Source organism: Nerophis ophidion, linkage group LG09, assembly GCF_033978795.1.
Source record: "Nerophis ophidion isolate RoL-2023_Sa linkage group LG09, RoL_Noph_v1.0, whole genome shotgun sequence".
Lineage (NCBI taxonomy): Eukaryota > Metazoa > Chordata > Actinopteri > Syngnathiformes > Syngnathidae > Nerophis > Nerophis ophidion.
The window spans coordinates 44164666-44185021 of NC_084619.1; positions in this window are offsets into that span (position 1 = coordinate 44164666).

The window sequence follows — 20356 nt, forward strand, 5'->3', positions numbered from 1 at the left end:
CAATAATAGGCCTTTTTCCATCAAAAATTCTGAAACTTTAGATTCCTAGACCCTTCCTGGAAATAACATTTCCTGTATATTTATGTGGTTTGTGTTTCCACCGCATTTCACAATTCAGGCTACTTTATAAAAATCAGTTTGATGATGTACAGTATGGATGAGAAGCACAGTATAGATCTACATTCATACCATGTAAATAAACAGACATTATTAGGTCATATTTCTTTTAATAAAGTGTAAGTAAATGCAATACAAATCAATTATATACAAAACCGGATTTTACATGAAAAGACAGTGTGTTGAATGGGCAAAAAGTTATTCCTTCAGTAAATGATGAATTTGTGAGCGTCAGGCAAGTCTTTATCGTCCATTATACATTTATTATTAATAAATATCATTGTTTATTTTACTTACAGTGACAACATAATTCAGATTCATCGTCAGCCTGTTAGCATTAGCATTCGGGTTGATGTTAATAACTAAACAAATGGCATTTTACTAACATCATGAAAGTTTTATGCCATTTACCTTTGTTTCCACTCGTCGTTAATTTCACATTTATTTTTAAACTATGAGGTTGAAGTTCCAGTGATCAGCTCTCCCACCCGCTTCGAAGTCAGGCGGAATACTTTATAGTTCTGTGTAAATCTGTTTACGAGAATTTGTCCACTTTTCGTAACTTTGCATATTGAAATGAAGTTTTTTCAAATGAATAAACAACAATAAATTGCATTGTGATTTAAAGACTACAGCTGATTCAAAACACTGTAAGATAGTTTCACAAATCAGCGTTCTTCAGCACACAGATGCCCCACAAAAGTTCCCTTAAGTCAAACGTTGTTTCTGGTGAATTACGTCACGTCCTGAAAAGTCTGCTGCCACTCGCTGCCACGCAAAACCTCCGTACTGTCTTTCGATCTGTGTGCTCATAACTGTTGTACAGCAGGGGTCTCAAACTCAATTTACCTGGGGGCCACTGGATGCAGAAACTGGGTGAGGCTGAGCCGCAAGAACCGCAAGAAAAGATTTCTTAAAAAAATCCAACATGCACTTTTTAACAAATTCACTTTCTTTTGCATGGCTTTCCTGCCCTAGCAACATACTTGCCAACTCTCGCGATCTTTCCGGGAATCACCCGAATATCAGTGCCCCTCCCGACAATCTCCCGGGGCAATCATCCTCACAATTTTCACACGGACAAAAATATTAACTCTGGCGACTTGTCCAGGGTGTACCCCGCCTTCCGCCCGATTGTAGCTGAGATAGGCGCCAGCGCCCCCCGTCACCCCAAAAGGGAATAAGCGGTAGAAAATGGATGGATGGATGGATGGACAATAATATTAAGGGCGTATCGTGATGGCACTGCCTTTAACGTCGTCTACAACATACCGTCTCGTCCGCTTCACCACCATACAAACAGCGTGCCGGCCCAGTCACATATTGTATGAAACTTCTGCACAACCATGGAAGTGACTGCAAGACATACTTGATCAACAGCCATACAGGTCACACTGAGGGTGGTCGTATAAACAACATTATCACTGTCAAAAATATGTGCCACACTGTGGAACCACACCAAACAAGAATGACAAACAAATTTTGTGAGAACATCCGCACCGTAACACAACATAAATGCAAGAGAACAAATACCCAGAATCCCATGCAGCTCTAACTCTTCCGGGCTACAATATACACCCCCCCCACCCCCCAACCCTGCCCCCTATTGAAGGCCGGAAGATAACACGTGGCTTACTGACACTATTTGAAATTAAGTCTGACGGATATTTTGTTTTCTTAGCTTTAACCACACTTTGATAATTTGATAATATTTGATAATTTGATAAGAGACCTCCAAGTGATCCCCTTTGTAGTAAAAGAGTGTGGGTACTAGACAGGCCTGCCTGTAATCCAGACCTGTCTGTAATTGAACATGTGTAGCGCATTATGAAGTGTAAAATACGACAACGGAGACCCCGGACTGTTGAACAACTTAAGCTGTACATCAAGCAAGAATGGGAAAGAATTCCACCTGAAAGGCTTCAAAGATTGGTCTCCTCAGTTCCCAAACGTTTACTGAGTGTTGTTAAAAGGAAAGGCAATGTAACAGAGGTAAAAAAGCCCCTATGCCAATTTTTTGCAATGTGTTGCTGCCATTAAATTCTAAGTTAATGATTATTTGCAAAAAACAAAACAAAACACTTTCAGTTCGAACATTAAGTAGCTTGTCTTTGCAATGTATTCAATTGAATATAAGTTGAACAGGATTTGCAAATCATTGTATTCTGTTTTTATTTATGATATACACAACGTGCCGATTTCACTGGTTTTGGGTTTTATAAATAAACTTTGATCGATTGATTGATTGACATGACATCCACAGTAACATACAACAAAAAATAAGGAACTACTGGTGTGTGTTTTAATGTATGGCATTCTACTACATTTTACAACATCCTATCTCTGTGAGATGATTTCTACAGTTGCTACAATAATGTTCATATCCCCAATTTAACACTAATCAATTGAATTCAACGTAATAATGTATAGACCAGGACAGTGTACATTAATAGATATTACTGTAAATCTACCATTTGGTGTATTGTTTGGAAAAATGTGAAATGGGATTACCAAACATTGGCGGGGAGGAAGACTGGGCTGCTTCATGGCGGCTGTGCACCGGAATGGAGGTTAGCGGGATGGGAACGTCTCTGTCGCTGCGCGAAGTCCTCTTGTACGACTTCCGCCTTCGCGGACGTGAGCAAGATAGCTGCGAAGAGGTCTCACCGGGCCAGATGGAGGTGAGCAGGACCAGAGACCCAGCCGGGCCCCAGATCATCTCTACGCCCGGCGAACAGCGGAGCGATTCCTCTTCCATAGCTCGGAGAATGTCCCACGTTCCATCTTCGTTGTCCTGCATTATGCCCGCAGCGAAAGAGCCTTGTGCTCGCCTCGTACTGTGACGTTCTGGGTGGCATCGTGATGCGGATGGTGCTCTTTCTTGATGCTGATCGGGCTCGGACACAGCGAAAGGTAAAGAAATGATTTATTTAACTAAAAACAGGCTAAGAACAAAAACACTGGGCACAAAAAGCAAAACAACAAGCTACTAGCATTAGAGCTAGGGGGAACAACAAAAGGCTAAGCGCGGAAACATTAGCGAGTCCAAATATAGAAACAAATTGTCACTGGTAAGCAAACTTTACGAGGCGAGGCCGAGTAAACGAAAAGGGCAGGTTAAATAGAGTCTCTAATGGAAGCAGGTGTGCAAACAAAGGCAGGTGAACAAATCAAGTCCCCATGGGGACAAATACAAACAAGGAAGTGCACACACAAAGTCAAAAATCCAAACAACAAACGATCCGGGCAGTGGATCGCAACAGTGTGCTTCATATCAATTGTTTTCACGTAACAACACCAGCAATGGTAGAGGAAAGCACAACAATAAATTGCCTGTAAAAGGGACAGTTAGCATATCTGCTAAAGCTAAATGCTTAACTTTGATTGTTTTTTTCGGCTGACAGAATTGAGCAAACCGATAAAAACATCTACAGTACAACTGTATCTGCACACATTTGTGAAAAACAGTGTGTGCAAACAGACTATTGAGTATTGTATCTGGTGTGTATGGATACATTTGACCTGTTTTTGTGTGACTTTTTTGAAAACATATTGCTAATTCACAAAGATTAGTATTTCTTTAGGCATGACAAGATGACATTCCTGCGATGAGGTGGCGACTTGTCCAGGGTGTACCCTGCCTTCCGCCCAATTGTAGCTGAGATAGGCACCAGCGCCCCCCGCGACCCCAAAAGGGAATAAGCGGTAGAACGTGGATGAATGGATGGAAGATGACATTCGCAAATCTCCATTGCTTTCCTTACCCCACAATAAGATAAGTGTAAACACTAAACAGGCAACCGCTTTTAATGTCAGTTGTGTTGTGTATTTTCCTGTCTTCTCCGTATTGCTTTTGTGTTATTTTTCCTCCATCCATTAGTTCCAACTAGGCACACCTGCGACTACTCACTGCTTGGCTCTATTTAAGTCCACCACAGTCAGCTGCTCCTCGGCGGTTAATGACTCCTGTGCTTTCCATGCCCGCATGCTCAACTCGCATCCAACCAACTCGGTACGTTCCTTCTTCTTTCTTATCACCATTCCTTACTTCTGGTGTTTTTGTTCCCTAGTTCCCCAGTAAGCGAGAGAAGTTTTTGTCGAACCTGTTGCTGACCATCGAGAGTCCTCCTTCAGTTTAGTCCTCTTCCATGGTGTGCGCTTTTGCCCCATCGCTTTGAGTTATCCTTTTGAACTTATTGAAGACAATCTTCTTTTTGTGATTCATCTCCGCCTCCCGTCTCTGCATCTTGGGATCCACTCCTTACTCAAGACACAACAAGTTGGTGTCTAAACTTGGAGAAACTATTTGGCATGAGAAGCTGACCTGGAGTTATTAGAACAAATAATATAAATAACTTAAGAGAATGTTTTTTTTAATAGTTTTACTGCTGAGTACACTACTACCACAGATAAATTAGCGTGTGCTTACTGTATGTAATAGTATGATTTCACTACAAAACACCTCATATTGATCTCCTTCGGCAATTGGCACCACTTAACCCACATAACACTCCTTTGAAGGGGGTTACGTTTATCTTTGTAAAGTTGTGCAAGTGTTTGTGGCGTTTCAGCATCATTTCACAAAGATTTTAGACTTTTACATTATTCCATTCACTTTCACTGCCATGTTTACAAATGCTTCCCTCCTTGATGGCTGCAAATCTGGTCCTAATTACTTTATATGTTTCCATACTCCGGCTTCAACCATGCATTAAATTGATCGTTCAGGAGACACAAAATGTTGATTTTTTACTTACACACCTTATGCAAGTAATTTGGCTTTGCTGGAGGCTTTTGTTAAGTTTACTCCGCTGATATGCTAACTAAACTGTCAGCTCACAGCTGCGCATGCGCAGCAATAGCTGGTGGTGTTCGATAAATTATGACCGGGCAGCACAGTTAGTTCTGCTGTGTAGTTCAATATAGCGTCCTCAAAAATCTAAACATTTCAAAGCGAGACTGAAGTTTATGGATGTTTTAAATAAAAGTAACTTCAATAAATTTTTAAGACCTTTCAAAATCGTATTTAAGACCTTTAGTGAGATTTTAGGAGAATTTTAGACATTTTCAGGCCTTAAATTCAAATGATTGGATTTAAGACTTTTTTAGACATTTTAAGACCCCCGCGGATCCCCTGCTACAACTCCACCTTTGTGAAGCAGGTTTTTTACATTTACTGTGAAATAAACATTTGGTGTCTTTGTCAAGAATTAAAAGTAATACTATCAATTTTGAAGTCCAAACTAACAAGGATGGGCAGTGCCAAAAGTCTTCACTGCAGCCACTAAATACAAGCACACTAATTGTGTTTGCTTGCTGTTGTTGTTTCTGTGCATATGGCAGAGTGATGACAAATTGCATGAAGTTGAACGTGTTCATATAAAACAGACACATGCTGTGAATTAGGTTTGAAATAATTATTAAAGGTGCATTGCATTTCATAATAAAACAAATATCAAACTGAGTAGTTGACAGTTTGAAATGTTTCCTCGTTCAAGGCTGTTTTTTTAAATGTCTTCAGAATATATTTTATGTTCAATGCACTTTCATCCCTTCGGATAAGATGCGATAACTTCAATATTGTTGCATATTTTGCACAAACAAAACAATTATTTTCAGCTTTCTGTATATTTTCTTATCCTGGTGCTCTTATTTTGGCTGTACTTTCTGCTGGACTCCGTTTTTGCTCCACCTTCATTTTCTGTTTAATTTCTTGTCAGCGCACCGGTTTTCTATTTCCAATAATATTTTTGCGACCGCTGATTATCGTTTGTCAGTGTGCATGTGTAACTCTGCTGCCACCCCGTACTTTGCACAAACCTTTTGTTTCTGCGGTTTTTTGCTCTCTGACAGAATACAATTATTTGACCTGCACGCCGCACTCTGTCACAGCTGACACGCACCATCATGACAGACAAGCGACCATTGTCTACATTTTTAAAACATATTTAATGTTGTAAAGTTCACTTTATAAAAATACACAACTCAGTGAATCATTTTCTTTTTTTTTCCTGAGTATTACGAATAAAACAGAGTGAACATTCTTGTTTGAATGTTACAAATGTAATTGATAAGCTTAACATGGAAATTGGAAGTTGTTGCAGTTATCTCAATTGATGTTATGTATCTACTTTGATAATAATGTGATTATTTAAAGAAATTAACTAGAACTCTGTGAGTTAATTGAGAAGTGCCCTCTCGAGTGGGATTTTGACAGCGCCTTTGACATTATTCTGACATTTTCATTGTATTTTCCCTTCATAGAATGACAAAGTTGTTAGTGCTCTTAAATTTGAATCCTTAACTTGTTGTCAGGGGGACCCCTTTAAGCTCGGGGGCCTAGGCAATGTAGTTTGCCGGTTGCAACAGGACTGGTCATAACAGAAAATAATTGAGAAGCACTGTATCAGTCCAATTTCCAGTTGTCCTGATTGTTTTTTATTGCGTATGCTTTATCAATTTTCATCACTTTTTTAGCCACTCTGACAAAAAAAAAGAAGAGCTGGGCTTTTTCTATTGTATTCATCAAACTGGCAAAATTTAAATTGCTGTTTTTTTTAACTTCAAAATTTCAATGATTCTTTATTGTCAATTCATGCAAGGCATGAACTGACAGTGAATTACTTTCAGTCATATTTTGTCTATATTATTGTGGTTATTATTACGTTTTGTTATGTGGCACAGTTTCATTATGTATAAGGATGTACATAGTTTTGACTGTGTGAATTATCTTTCAAATGACTGATAAAGAATCAAAAAAGTGGAAAAAAACAGTTGACTTCCATCCATCCATTTTCTACGGATTGTCCCTCCATGGGTCACTGGGGTGCTGAAGCCTATCCCAGTCGCACGCGGGTGGAAGGTGGTGTACACCCTGGACAAGTCACTCACTAATGGCAGGGCCAGCACAGAAAGACAACATTCACACATTAGAGCCCATTTAGTGTTGCCAATCAACCCAGGTGCATCTCTTTGGAGGAAGCTAGAGTAACTGGAGGGAACCCACGCAGTCACGGGGGAACATACAAACTCCACACAGACCACTGAGTCCAGGGATTGAACCTAGGACCTTCGTATTTTGAGGCACATGCACTAACGCCTGTACCACCGTGCTGCCATGCACGTGCATTGCCATGCAGGCGAGCAGCTGTGGCATGAGAGGAACGAGCAGGGGTTTCGTCCAGAGGTGCTCTCAGCGGTGCTCCCAGCGGAGCTTGCTGCGGAGGGAATGATGGTATGCGCACATGCCATAATAGTAACCCCCCTTATGTGAGGCTCTCGACGAGCGACGGGGAGCATCAGGGTTGGCACGGTAGAAGTCCTCCAACAGGGAAGGGTCAGCAAGGTAAGAGCCCGGCACCCAAGATCTGTCCTCTGGTTCATACCCCTCCCAATCAACCATGTATACCAGCCCCCTTCCCTGCCGACGGACCCTGAGGATTTCTTTAACAGACCATACCAGGGTGATGGGGGAAGAGAGGCAGTTGTCAGTTACAGGCTTGATCTTGGATCTTGTCTCACCAGTGTGCATATAATATTTGATGATAATACATCTCTTTTTCCTAACAATTTATTTTATTTCCTCCAATGACATCATCATCCTGTAGGCGACATCTGTTGTTTGTCTGAGGATAAGCTTCTTAACTGATGAATGCTGTTGTTCTGATGGTTGAACTTTGAATATGCTAATGTGCTGTGCATGTTTCTTGCTGATGGATCAATCAGGAAATATTTAGAAGAAATGTTTAATGCAAGTACAATCACTTCAAAAAAATATTTTGCATCAAAAGAGTAATCCTGCCTCCTTCTTGGTCGGTGTGCTCCTCTAATAGGGTGTTTTTTTTTCAATACTTGATCACTGCTTTTGCATGTGTCCTACCATTATGACTGATTGCAGAGAAAAAGAAAATAAACACATCTCATCTGCCCTGTTTTCTTATTTTCTCGCTTGTTTTTCTTGACTCTAATACCAATACTGTGCTGTTTGTCGTATAAAAATGAAGCCATTTGTGATATCTGCATCTGAAAAAGTGCACGGGCAACATAACCAAGAAAGCACGTGACTTAAGGAAGCATAAACCATCAATCATAAATCAGTACAAACAGAAAATGAGAATAATTCTAATTCCAATAAAACTTCAGGCTAAAACTTTAATTGGTAATGTAACTTAGTTTGCAAATTTTAAAAATGCTTATTGTGAAAAAAAATTGTTTTTATTTTTTGCTCGAGCCCCAAAACATTTCAATCTTAACATGTAACATGCTTTTAGAAACAATTAACTTTCACATAATAAATATTATAAAACAAAATACAACTGAATGTGCTACAAAGTTTATGTTTATGAAATGATAATGATAATGCACAGCATCTAATTTGGAAATGGGTATCTCATTCGAGCTGCTACTCTTTTTAAAACTATCTGGAGCTACTCCATTTTTCATTGATAAATGTCCTCCGTTTAGATATAACATCCTTGGGTGGCATTATCAACTACCTCTGTTTCAGTTTGGTGCAGACTAGCATTGCTACGCTCCAACTGCTTCATTAAGTTAGATAGCAACACGCTGTAAGGTTTTTCAGGATTTATTTAAAAAAAAAAAAATTAATCCACTTTTTCTCAGTACTGTCCTACACACTCACTTTCTTCCTTCCCATGCTAGCAAAAAGAAAGTTATGTCCATGCTTATGCTAATGCCAGTAAGACAGGATGTTTTGGTCAGATCTTAGGGGATTCACCGTGACACTCGTTATGTCAACTTGTGGTGGGTAGGCACTGAACACAAAATTTTGCTCTAACCCATAACATACCCAACAACCAAAAGACAGCTCTTATCTTGAAAAACTCATAAGATAAATCACTCATATTCTGAGGTATTACTTTACTTGGACCGTTTACCCTGTGGATTTTTTATGGTTATTAATTTGTTAGATTTTGCCCACATTCGATAATCTTTGTTTTGGTTTTTTTAAGACAGCAGCTTTAGTAATGCCATCAAGTAAACAGACCTTATTTACAATTCATTTCACCTCAAAGAAAAAGGCTAAAACACTCAAAACTTCAAAAGGATTGGATAGATTTGTGAAGTCCTCAGGTGTCATGTCAAATTGTGTTCTTGGACAGAAAGTATTTCTCTGGTTGTGGGAGTTTGCAGCCATTCAGAAGGGTGGGGCTGCACTTGTATGTTTGGTTCACTTTGGTGTATAAACATAAGTTGGTGTATTTTTATGCTCATGTTTTAAATGTCAAAGATGTTTGGTAATGTAACGTGATATTGCTACCTACATAAATATTGTTACTATTCTGTCCTATGCGTTGTATTATGTGTGCTGTTCATGTCACGGATCTGGTGGACGTCGCTTGCAACATGACCCCAAAGATGCAGAGATAGCAGGTGGAATGCAAGTATAACTAATTTAATAGTCACAGGAATCAGGGAACAAACAAAAACAGCACAGTAAGCATCGGTCTAGTAGATGGGTGTCAAACGTACGGTCCGCGGGCCTGATCAGCGTGATGAGTTTGCCAAGTGTAAAAATGAGCTGCTTTTTTTTTTTTTTTTTTTTAACAAAAGAAACTGCTTTTCTAAATGTGTCCACTGGATTCCACGATAGCAAATTCTGTTAGGCCAGCAAACAGTTTACACCGGGGTCAAGCAACGTAAAGGGTGACCGTGGCTCCTCCTCCTCGACTCACACGAAACTTAAAATCTGCTTAGAGCACATCGTCATTTGGCACCCTCGTTGCCCCAAAATGTCTGTCAAACACAAGAAAAGTGAACTTAATCCTTTTGAATAGTTCTTACCTCACTTTTCTAACTGTTTGTTGAGTTAGCACTGGATTGATTTGTGGACATGACAAAAGAGGTATTTGATACCTAGAAGAGTTTACATGTGTTTTTTGTTCAATCCAAGAAAGACTGTGACTTAAAGTTTAATCCTGGCTATGTAGATACACTGAGACAAAGTCTAATAAGCTCATTGTGTTTTTGAAGCTGCACCAATTTCCTCAGAATTTTCAACAAACAAAAATGTATACGTTTTTATACTATGCATGTTCTATTTTTGGCCAAAGAAAACAACCTGCAGTTGGCTTTATTTGTAAGTTATCATGCCATGATTTTACCATTACGGCCCACTTTTGGAATTGATTTTCCTCCATGCGACCTCTCAGAGTTTGACACTTCCGGTCTAGAACGTACAATGATCCAGCATTGAAGGAGGGACCAAGGTCGAATAAATAGAACTAATGAATGAGAATCAGGTGTGCTGACAGGACATGGAACCCAAAGTAAAGGTGCTTCAAAACACAGCAACAGGTAATACTGACAAAACAAGAGCACAAGGACAGGAAGTGATTCTAAACACAGGAAGTAGAAACTAGAAATAACACTTAAAACACCAAAACACAGGAAAACCCAAACATAACCAAACTGTCTATAGCAAACATGACAGTAACACCCTGATGAGGTCATCCAGCAGCATGGTCCCAAGGATGCAGAGATAGCAGGCAGAATGCAAGTCAAACTAATTTTATAGTCGCAGGGAGCAAGGAACAAACAAAAACAGCACACTAAGCATCAGTCTAGAACGGGGTGGACAAACTGCGGCCCGCAAGTTTTAGAAGACTACTCTTTGTTCCAACAGATATGATATGCCTTGAAATGCATAATGTGCTAACTCGGGCCGTCTGTCAAATTTCAAAAGCCAATGTGGCCTTTGAGACAAAAAGTTTACAAAAAAATAGTCAATAATTAAAAAAGCAAAATATGTGCTGGAACAAAATGTATTCTATATTTTCTTCTGCTCGCCAGTATCGGAATTTTTGTGCAGAAATGTGGGGAAATAAGTACAAAATGACATTTATTCACTTTGCATGGTCCAAAAAACCAAGTTATCCATCCATCTATCTATTTTCTACTAGGTGTTGCTGGAGCCTATCTCAGCTGCATTCAGCCGAAGGTGGGGTACTCCCTGGGCAAGTCGCCACCTCATCGCAGAGGATCAGTTATAATAATACATAAAAGTGATACATAGAGTGATGACAAATACATTGAAGGTAGCTAACACAGTTGACATACTTAACACAATTTTGTTGGTCCAAAACAAATTAAAATGTTGGCAAAATGAGGGTAATATGGAGGAGGGGCGTCATGGCTCGGTTGGTAGAGCGGCCGTTCCAGCAACTTGAGGGTTCCCGGTTCGATCCCTGGCTTCCGCCAGCCTTGTCACGTCAGTTGTGTCCTTGAGCAAGACACTTCACTCTTGCTCCTGATAGGTCATGGTTAGGGCCTTGCATGGCAGCGCCCGCCATCAGTGTGTGAATGTGGAAATGGTGTCAAAGCGCTTTGAGTACCTTGAAGGTATAAAAACGCTATACAAGTATAACCCATTTGCCATTTGCGTTAATGGCGCCATCGGCTGCTGGTCACGAAACACTGCAGGAATGTAGCAGCAGAGTGCATTAAAAACGGCAAAATTATACTTTTACGAAAAAAAAACATGTTTTGTTGTAAGTTTATGAGCTGGAGTATGTTAAGAACTATATACACTGTATAGACGTAATATTTTCATCAGAAAAACTAACGTCAAAACGACAGCATTTGCATGCCGGGAGCAACCGCATACATCCTTGGTAGCAATCATGACACCTGTTGTTTTGTTGGCCATACTCTCTTTATACACAACTCTCACGAGTGGTACACGTACTACAGTTTGAGTTTCTACACAATAAACACACAAGTTTGAACGCCCCCTCAAAGACAAATTTAGTGGTGAAAATGACACTGATTGGCTAAAATGTGCAAGGAAGTTGGCATTGGACAAAGTTGCGACGCCGCAGAGATTGATTAAATTTGTGTTGTCCTGTTTGTGTAAATCTTGTGGACACACTGCACCTTATGTTTCCGTCATACACATTTTTATCCCCCATAAAACGTTGTGGGTGTAAACACTTTGATCAAAAAAAAGGGAGAAACATTATTGAATTCAAGAAAGAACTACTCGGAAAGTACCACGATACCTTTCACATCCCAACAGTTTTTGATAGAACTTGACAGATGTTCATCATTCTGTGTGTATTTTACAAACAAATGAATACAAACAAAAAGTATAAAATTACTAAAGGATGTATTCTGTCTATACTAGGGGTTAGGTATGGGTACCTTTCACATTTAAACTTACCAATTCCTGGTACCTAAGAATAGATACCAGTTCTCAATTGTAATTTTATGTGTGTTTATATGGTATTAAATGTTAATTTGTTTAATGATTCTATATATATATATATATATATATATATATATATATATATATATATCGTATTTCTTTGAATTGCCGCCGGGGCGCTAATTAATTTAAAACCACTTCTTACTCCTGCGCTTACCAAAAGCATGCGGTAAAAGTAAGCATAAGCTAATCATTTTAAAACCTCTTCTCACTCCGGCACTTACCAAAGGTATGCAGTAAAAATGTTAGTGTGATGTAAGCTTGGACCTTAAATCCTACTGAATAGCTCTTAATCTTCTTCCCTTTATGCGATTTCAAATTACCGGTATTGAAATCAGCCTCCTCCATTTTGAAAATTATGACAGGGGAAGTGTCACTCGTGACGTCACGAGTTTGACCAGGCGGTAATACTAAGCATTTGCTAATTATTTTGGGAAGTGAGTTTGACCAGGCAGTAATTCAAGGCAGGCGCAAGGAAATACGGTATACATATATATATATATATATATATATATATATATATATATATAAATATATATATATATATATATATATATATATATATATGTATGTATATATATATATATATATATATATATATATATATATATATATATATATATATATATATATATATATATATAATTTTTATTTTTAAATAACATTTAACAGTGATCTCACAATGACAACTGTGCTATCCAGATGTTATATTTATTTTTTTTTACCCTTCTGAGTACCATTTGCCGTGGTTAGGAAGTCGTATTTGCCTTTGGGTTGAATGAGCCAGTCTTGTATTTTGTGGAGTCCTACAAAGTTAGTACATAAGTTAAGTTAGGGTGTCAATCGAATCATATATTTAATTGCAATTAATCACATTTTGTTCATAGTTAACTTGTCATTAATTGTACCTAATCCCTGATAGAAGTTTTTTTTATCTTTAATAAGTGTACCTTAGAATGATCATTTTCAGGTTTTTGATATTATCAAAGTGGGACTGGAAAATGTGTTTGCTTTATGCAAACGTTTGTTCATTAAACTGATTGTGTGGCCACGTTTGCGAGGTGCCTCGCCTAGGTCTTGATGGTAGTCGGGGCATGCATCTGTTTTGGGCAGCCCTTCGTCAGTGTCGGTCAGTCGCGCAGTTGGAGTGACGTGACATCATGTGCAACAAAGGTATCAAAATATAGTACCAATTAATTTTATGTGAATCGGTGCCCGGAGATATTGACATATTTCTGTCTTGTATCTAGAAAGCACTGAGTTCGGTATTTATTCCTAATAGTGTCCCAACTCTTGCAAGCCGTTTCACAGAATGATTTGTGGGAAAACAGACAAGTTTTGTTGCGCACAATGTTTGGCCTTATGATAAAATAGGAGGGCATATGAAAACCAAGGAAAAGTTTTGGCAAACGTGCGTTCAAACCGGACACTTAGACAGTATGGGGCATACAGATATCAAGATAATTTCATATTCATGTGTTGCAGAGCTGCAAAATACGCTGCAGACGACGCTGACGAAGAAAAATGAAATGTGTGATGATATTACAACGCTGAGAGAACAAGTGGAGGGAAACCTAACAAGAAGTTAGTATTAATTGTGCTTGTGAAGTTTTAGCATGTTCCAAAATAAATACATTGAAATTGAATTGAAATATTTATTGATTACTCTTGGTATTGTTAGGGGTGTCTCAATCGGCCCAATGTCATCAAAAAACAAATGTGAATTATTTAAAGGTTGCATTTGTTGCATCTAAACTTTGTGATACAATGTCAGATCCGAGCAATGTTGGCGTGTTCACTTGTACAAAGCTGAACAGCCGCACAAAATTTTGTGAAAATTAAATTTATTCAACTAAATTATTCTGCTTTTAAGGACAGGGGGGCTTAGCCCCCAGGAGATGTACAGGATGCGAGCGGACGTAGCGCACAAGCACAAAACTTTGGCTAACACATATATGTATACAGTAAGACTTAAAGGTATACTAAGGATGTATACTAGAGGAATAATGAATATACTAACAATGGAAATAGAGTACCAAGAAATAATGGTAATAGATAACTTGGCAATAATGGTAAGGAAACATTGAGCACATAATAACACTTTGAGACAGAGTACAACAGCAAGTCAAATTAAATTAAAGACCCACAGCTCTATATTTGAACCAGACCCAATGTTTGTATAATAGTTTGAATTGATTAATAGGTTGGCATGGCTTGTGTTGTAAGTCCATTTTTTTCCATAGTTTTATTCCACATACAGACACACACAAACAATTACGAGTGGTTTGAGCTCTCGGCAATGAGAAATATCCATAGCCTCTCAGGTTATGAGCCTGCACTCGTCTTATAAAAATATGTTGTAGATTAAGCGGCAATAATTTGTTAAATGTTTTATATAAGATTATTAATGAATTGTATTTAACAAGATCATCAAATTTGAGCAACTTTGATTGCATAAACAGATTATGGGTATGTTCTAAATAACCAATGTTGTGAACGAGCCGCACTGCTTTTTCCTGTAATATGATCAGAGGATGAATTGTGGTGTGGTAAGTATTCCCCCATACTTCAACACAGTATGTAAGGTATGGCAGTACCAAGGTGCAGTATAGAGTACAAAGAAGTATTCAATATAGTATGTAAGGTATGGCAGTTTGAAGGTGCAGTATAGAGAACAAAGAAGTATTCAACACAGTATGTACGGTATGGCAGTACCAAGGTGCAGTTTTAACAAATGCACCGAAGTTCCCAAGGATGTCTCTGCCACTACGCAATTAAGGAGTCACGGGTCGGACCTGATATTCAGCTGGGAATGATCAATGCATTAAATAAACACAAAACAGGTATAACTGTTAGCCACAACACCACTAGGCTTATATTTAATTTATCACAAATTAATCCCGCATTACAAACACCTCCCCTTTACCTGGTATACTGTATAACCTCCAAATATAAATCAAACACCCGCACAACATACACAATCCCACAGCCCAAAGTACCGTTCACCTCCCAAAGTTTATACCACACAAATATTCCCTCAAAGTCCCCAAAGTTACGCACGAGACGTGTGCACGGCGGCACGCACGTACGGGCAGCAAACAATTGTTCAGAAACCGCAGCTGTGTACTCACAGTACCGCGTCTGTGCGTCCAACACAAAACTCCTCCTGGTAAAAGTCTGTGAGGTCCAGGTTCTCCACAGGCCAATGGAAAGACAGAAAAATGGTCAAAAATGAGGATACTTCCATAAAGTGGCTCCGTGGTCAAAATGCTGTGACTGACAGGTGCTCCAGGGGGTGTGTCATCTGCTTCCGCTTCCGCTTCCGCTTCTGCCTCCGCTTCTGCCTCCGCTTCTGCACGGTCTGATAGGACCGGATGTCTTTTATATCCCCCCCATTCATTTACGTTACATTTTTTTAAATATTAAGATGATTTAATACGCCTGCAACAGTTTCATAATAATTACATGGATGACATAATATGTACTGTATGTATAATTACTTTCCCAGCTGAGCACAAGTAAATTGTGACTGGAATATGTGTTGGATCCGCTTTGGACTGGACTCTCGCGACTGTGTTGGATCCATTATGGATTGAACTTTCACAGTATCATGTTAGACCCGCTCGACATCCATTGCTTTCCACCTCTCCAAGGTTCTCATAGTCATCATTGTCACCGACGTCCCACTGGGTCATTATTGTCACCGATGTCCCACTGGGTGTGAGTTTTCCTTGCCCTTATGTGGGCCTACCGAGGATGTCATAGTGGTTTGTGCAGCCCTTTGAGACACTAGTGATTTAGGGCTATATAAGTAAACATTGATTGATTGATTGATATATATAGATGGACGCCTATGGCCATTACATCCCCCCCCCAGCCAGCGGCTTATGGGGACCATAATAGGGTTTCATGTTTACCACATTAATTGTGTCCACCTTAGACTTATCATTCACCCAACGATTACTGTAATTTACACGACCCAACTTCTTCTCTACCCGCACAGGCCCTAGCCATCTGGGTGCAAGTTTGGCAGAAAATTTAGTCAATGCTTTGGAAAGTGGGTGCGCCCTAATCCATACCAGATCCCCAACTACAAAGTGTACATCTTTGCGTTGTGCATTATAATATCTGGCTTGTCGAAGTTTGGGCCGCGCCTACATGTCGCTCTACTTTCTGCTTTAAGTGTTTGTGTGTGTAAGTATTGTGTGATATGCAATTGTGTGTGGTGGTGGAGCTTTGTGCACCAGTCGTTCCAGGGGTCCCATCAGAATTCCGCCCGAGAGTCACCCTGGAAGGGGTTGTACGGGTCGTCTCATGGACAGCGGTGTTAAGGGCAAACCGGAATTCAGGCAGCCACTTATCCCGGTCCTGATGATGGTCCCCTACGAAGGCAGCAATCATAGTCTTGAGGGTGCGATTGACTCGTTCTGTCATGTTGGTTTGTGGGTGGTAAGCTGTGGTTAGCTTATGGGTTACCCCCCAGGATTCGCACGGACAGGACATCAGTTGGCTTGTAAACTGTGGCCCTCGGTCAGACACAAGATATGTGGGAACTCCCCAGCGAATGAAAATGTCATTTTTAAGAATTTCGCAGACTTTGGGAGTTTTGGCATCTTTCAGAGCAAACAGCTCCACTCACTTAGAGTAATAGTCCACCACCACCATCAACACAGAGTTTCGGGCCTTACTGAGGGGAAAAGGTCCCATGAAGTCCATCCCCAACATTTCTCCTGGGGCGCTGACGATAGAGGACTGGAGTTGCCCAGCTGGCTTGTCATTGGGGTTTTTGTACTGTTGACAAGACTGGCATGCTTGGACATGACTCCAGACTTCTTTTCTTACTGTCGGCCACCAAGCTACTTCCAGTATTTTCGAGAGGGTCTTCATTCTCCCTAGATGTCCTCCAAAAGGACTGTCATGATAGTAGGCCAGGAACTGTGGCACCAAAGCCAATGGCACTACCAGCTGATAATTGATGCTGCCATAGATGGTACTACCCAGTACCACACCCCTTGCTGAAGTTGATAGTGTATCCGGCCCGTTGTAGGTTGGTCAACAGAGGGTCCACATTCCAGACATGTTGTATCACTTTTTTGGGCCTCAGAAAGATCTTGCAGTGTGCTGGGGAGATCTGACCAGTAGGTTTTTGGGACAACTAGGCAAATCTTCCCTTCTAGTGCCTGGGGTTCCCGTAACAGTGCATTTGGTACCACATTGCAGCAGCCCTATTTGTAATGTACTCTGAATGTGAATACTTGGAGTCTCAGCGTCCACCGTGTAAGTCGGGATGAAGTCTTAGGAAGTTGAATGCCCATGAAAGGGCACTGTGATCCGTGAAGACATCAAAAGTTGTTCCCTCGAGGAAATGTCTCCACTTCTCAACTGCCCACACCACGGCCAAGCACTCTTTTTCGGCAGTGGAATAGCGGACTTCCGCTCCTTGGAGCGCTCTGGAGGCAAAGAAAATTGGCCGCTCTTCACCTTCAAGGCATTACACCAGGACTGGGTTGAGGCCCAAGTCACTGGCATCACAGAGAACCTGGAAACTGCTTTGCAGATGTGGCTGAGCAAGTACTGGTGGTGACTGTAATAGCGTTCTGAGGTGGTCGAAGGCTGCCTGGCAGGTAGGACTCCATTCCCAGGGAACATCCTTCTTTTTCAGTTGATTAAGGGGAGCTGAAATGTCGGCCAGCCTGGGGATGAATTTGTGGTACCAGCCAACCATACCAAGAAACCTTTGAAGACTTTTCAGGTCTATGGGAGGAGAATATGCAGTTATTGCTGATATTTTTCCAGGGTCTACTTCTACTCCTTTACCTGATATTAGGTGACCAAGGAAGGTGTGCTGATTTTGAAGCAGGTGACATTTGTTGATGTTGAGAGTAAGGTTTGCTTGTTGTAGTTTTTCAAACACCACTTTAAGGTCCAGCAGTTGTTGTTCTTCGGTTTGCGAAAACACAATGATGTCATCAATGTATACGAAACATATCCTTCCCCTAAGCTCACCAGCACCATCTCTATAAAGTGTTAAATGGTCGCCCCAGCATTGCGAAGTCCAAATGGCATGACTTTAAATTGATATAAGCCCAGATGGGTGATCATGGCAGTTTTCGGTTTGCTGTCGTCATCCATGGCAACCTGCCAATAGCCACTCTGCAGGTCAAGGGAGCTGAAAGACTTTGCACCTTGCAATGACTCCAGGATCTCATGTATGAGGGGCATGGGATATGCGTCATGCTGGGTTTTGGTGTTCAGGCCCCTGTAGTCCACACAGAATCGGGGTGTGCCGTCGTTCCTGGGTGTCAGAACAGCTGGAGAGGCCCACAGAGATGTTGATGGCTCTATCACACCATCGCTGATCATGTTTTTGATTTGGTCTTTAATTATTTCTTGTTTTTGACTAAACACTCTGTAAGCTCGCTTCCTCACAGGCATCTCATCCATGGTGATGATTTGATGTTTAATTACCCTGGTGGCCCCAGAAGTCGCAGTCCACACAGTTGGCCACTTCTGCAGCAGTGGCCGCACCACCTCCGGTTGGGATTTGAGGAGGGGGATTACAGACTGATTGACTTGGGGTTCCTCATTTATGGCTATGTAAAAGTTAATGGAGGGACCAGGGTGAGCCCAGCAAAGTATTTCTCTGCCTTTGGGGAGAAATTTGAATTCTCTCCCTCCGTACATGACATACTTCTTGAGATGAGGCTTGAGTACCATTTGTGATGTGGTCAAGAAGTCGAGACCTAGCAACAAGGGCATACTGTACATAGGTGGCCATCAGCCATCACATGAACCTGCAGGGTGTTGTGACAGTCATGCAGATTAAGGAGCAGGGTGGTTTTTCCAACTGCTTGGTTAACTTGTCCATTTGCCATGACAAACTTTGGAATTCCACTTGGTTCCAGAACCTCGCCGCATTTCCTCACAGCCTTCTACAACGTATGACTCATTAGCGAGTAAGTGCATCCGGAGTCCAGGACTCCATCTTCTTTAGAGCCGCAGATACTAATAGGGACCACCAAGAGGGACTGTTCGCCCATAGCAGCGGCAAGATCGGCTCCACTGATTAGGGGTTTGAAGAATGGAGTGGAGCGGCATCTCAATCTCGGATTGGTAGTCAGTTGGCAAAAAGGCTTCAAGGAATGACTGCTTAAATGTAGACCAGCTGGTTATGTTACTGCGGACTGCCGACCACCAACTCCTGGCAGGACCTTTTAAAACGGCATTGAGGGTTCCCACCAGCTCAGCATCGCTCAGAGGGCGGCGTGCTAAAAAGCTTTCACACTGTTCGATGAAATCTGTGACATCGGCTGAGCCTCTGGACTCACCAAACTGGGGAAATTCCATCCTAATGGGTGGTCTGGCGGTGACAGCAGGTGTGATGGCGGGAACAACAGGTGCAATGGTGGTAACAGCAGGAGCAATAGGGAAGGTGTGCGGGTGGTCTGGCCGTGACAGCAGGTGCTCTGGCAGTGACAGCAGGTGTAATAAGGATGGTGATGTCTCTGACAGGTGGGTGGTGGCTGACTGGTATAGCGGCTGCAGGTGTGGAGAAGCTAGCTGGTCGCCAAGATCGTCTCGTTTTAGCAAGGGTATTTTTTAATTCCTCTTCCCACTTTTCATCTCGACGACGCAGACATGCTGCAACAGTTTGGTCGAAATTCTACATCTTCATGTCCACATATGATTTTACCTCTCCAGCCATGGCCTCCATCGCTGCCCTAAGTCCATCTTCCCGGTTAAGGGTGCTGTCGACCGCTTCTGTGAGTCGGTTCTCGAGAATGTCCATTCGTTGTTGCAGCGTTAGCAATTGCTCCAGGACTGCTTCTGATCCCCCCCCCCCCATCCTCTTCCTCTGCTGCCGCATCCTGTCTGGACTGTTCTAAATACATAGAGTCCAGTAAATTAGTCAGATCAGCAACACCATTTTGGTTAGGTCTACTGGTGACATGGCGGAAAGGATCAAGAGGCGGAGTTGGGTCCTGGGCTGCATCAGCGCAGTACTGTCTGTCC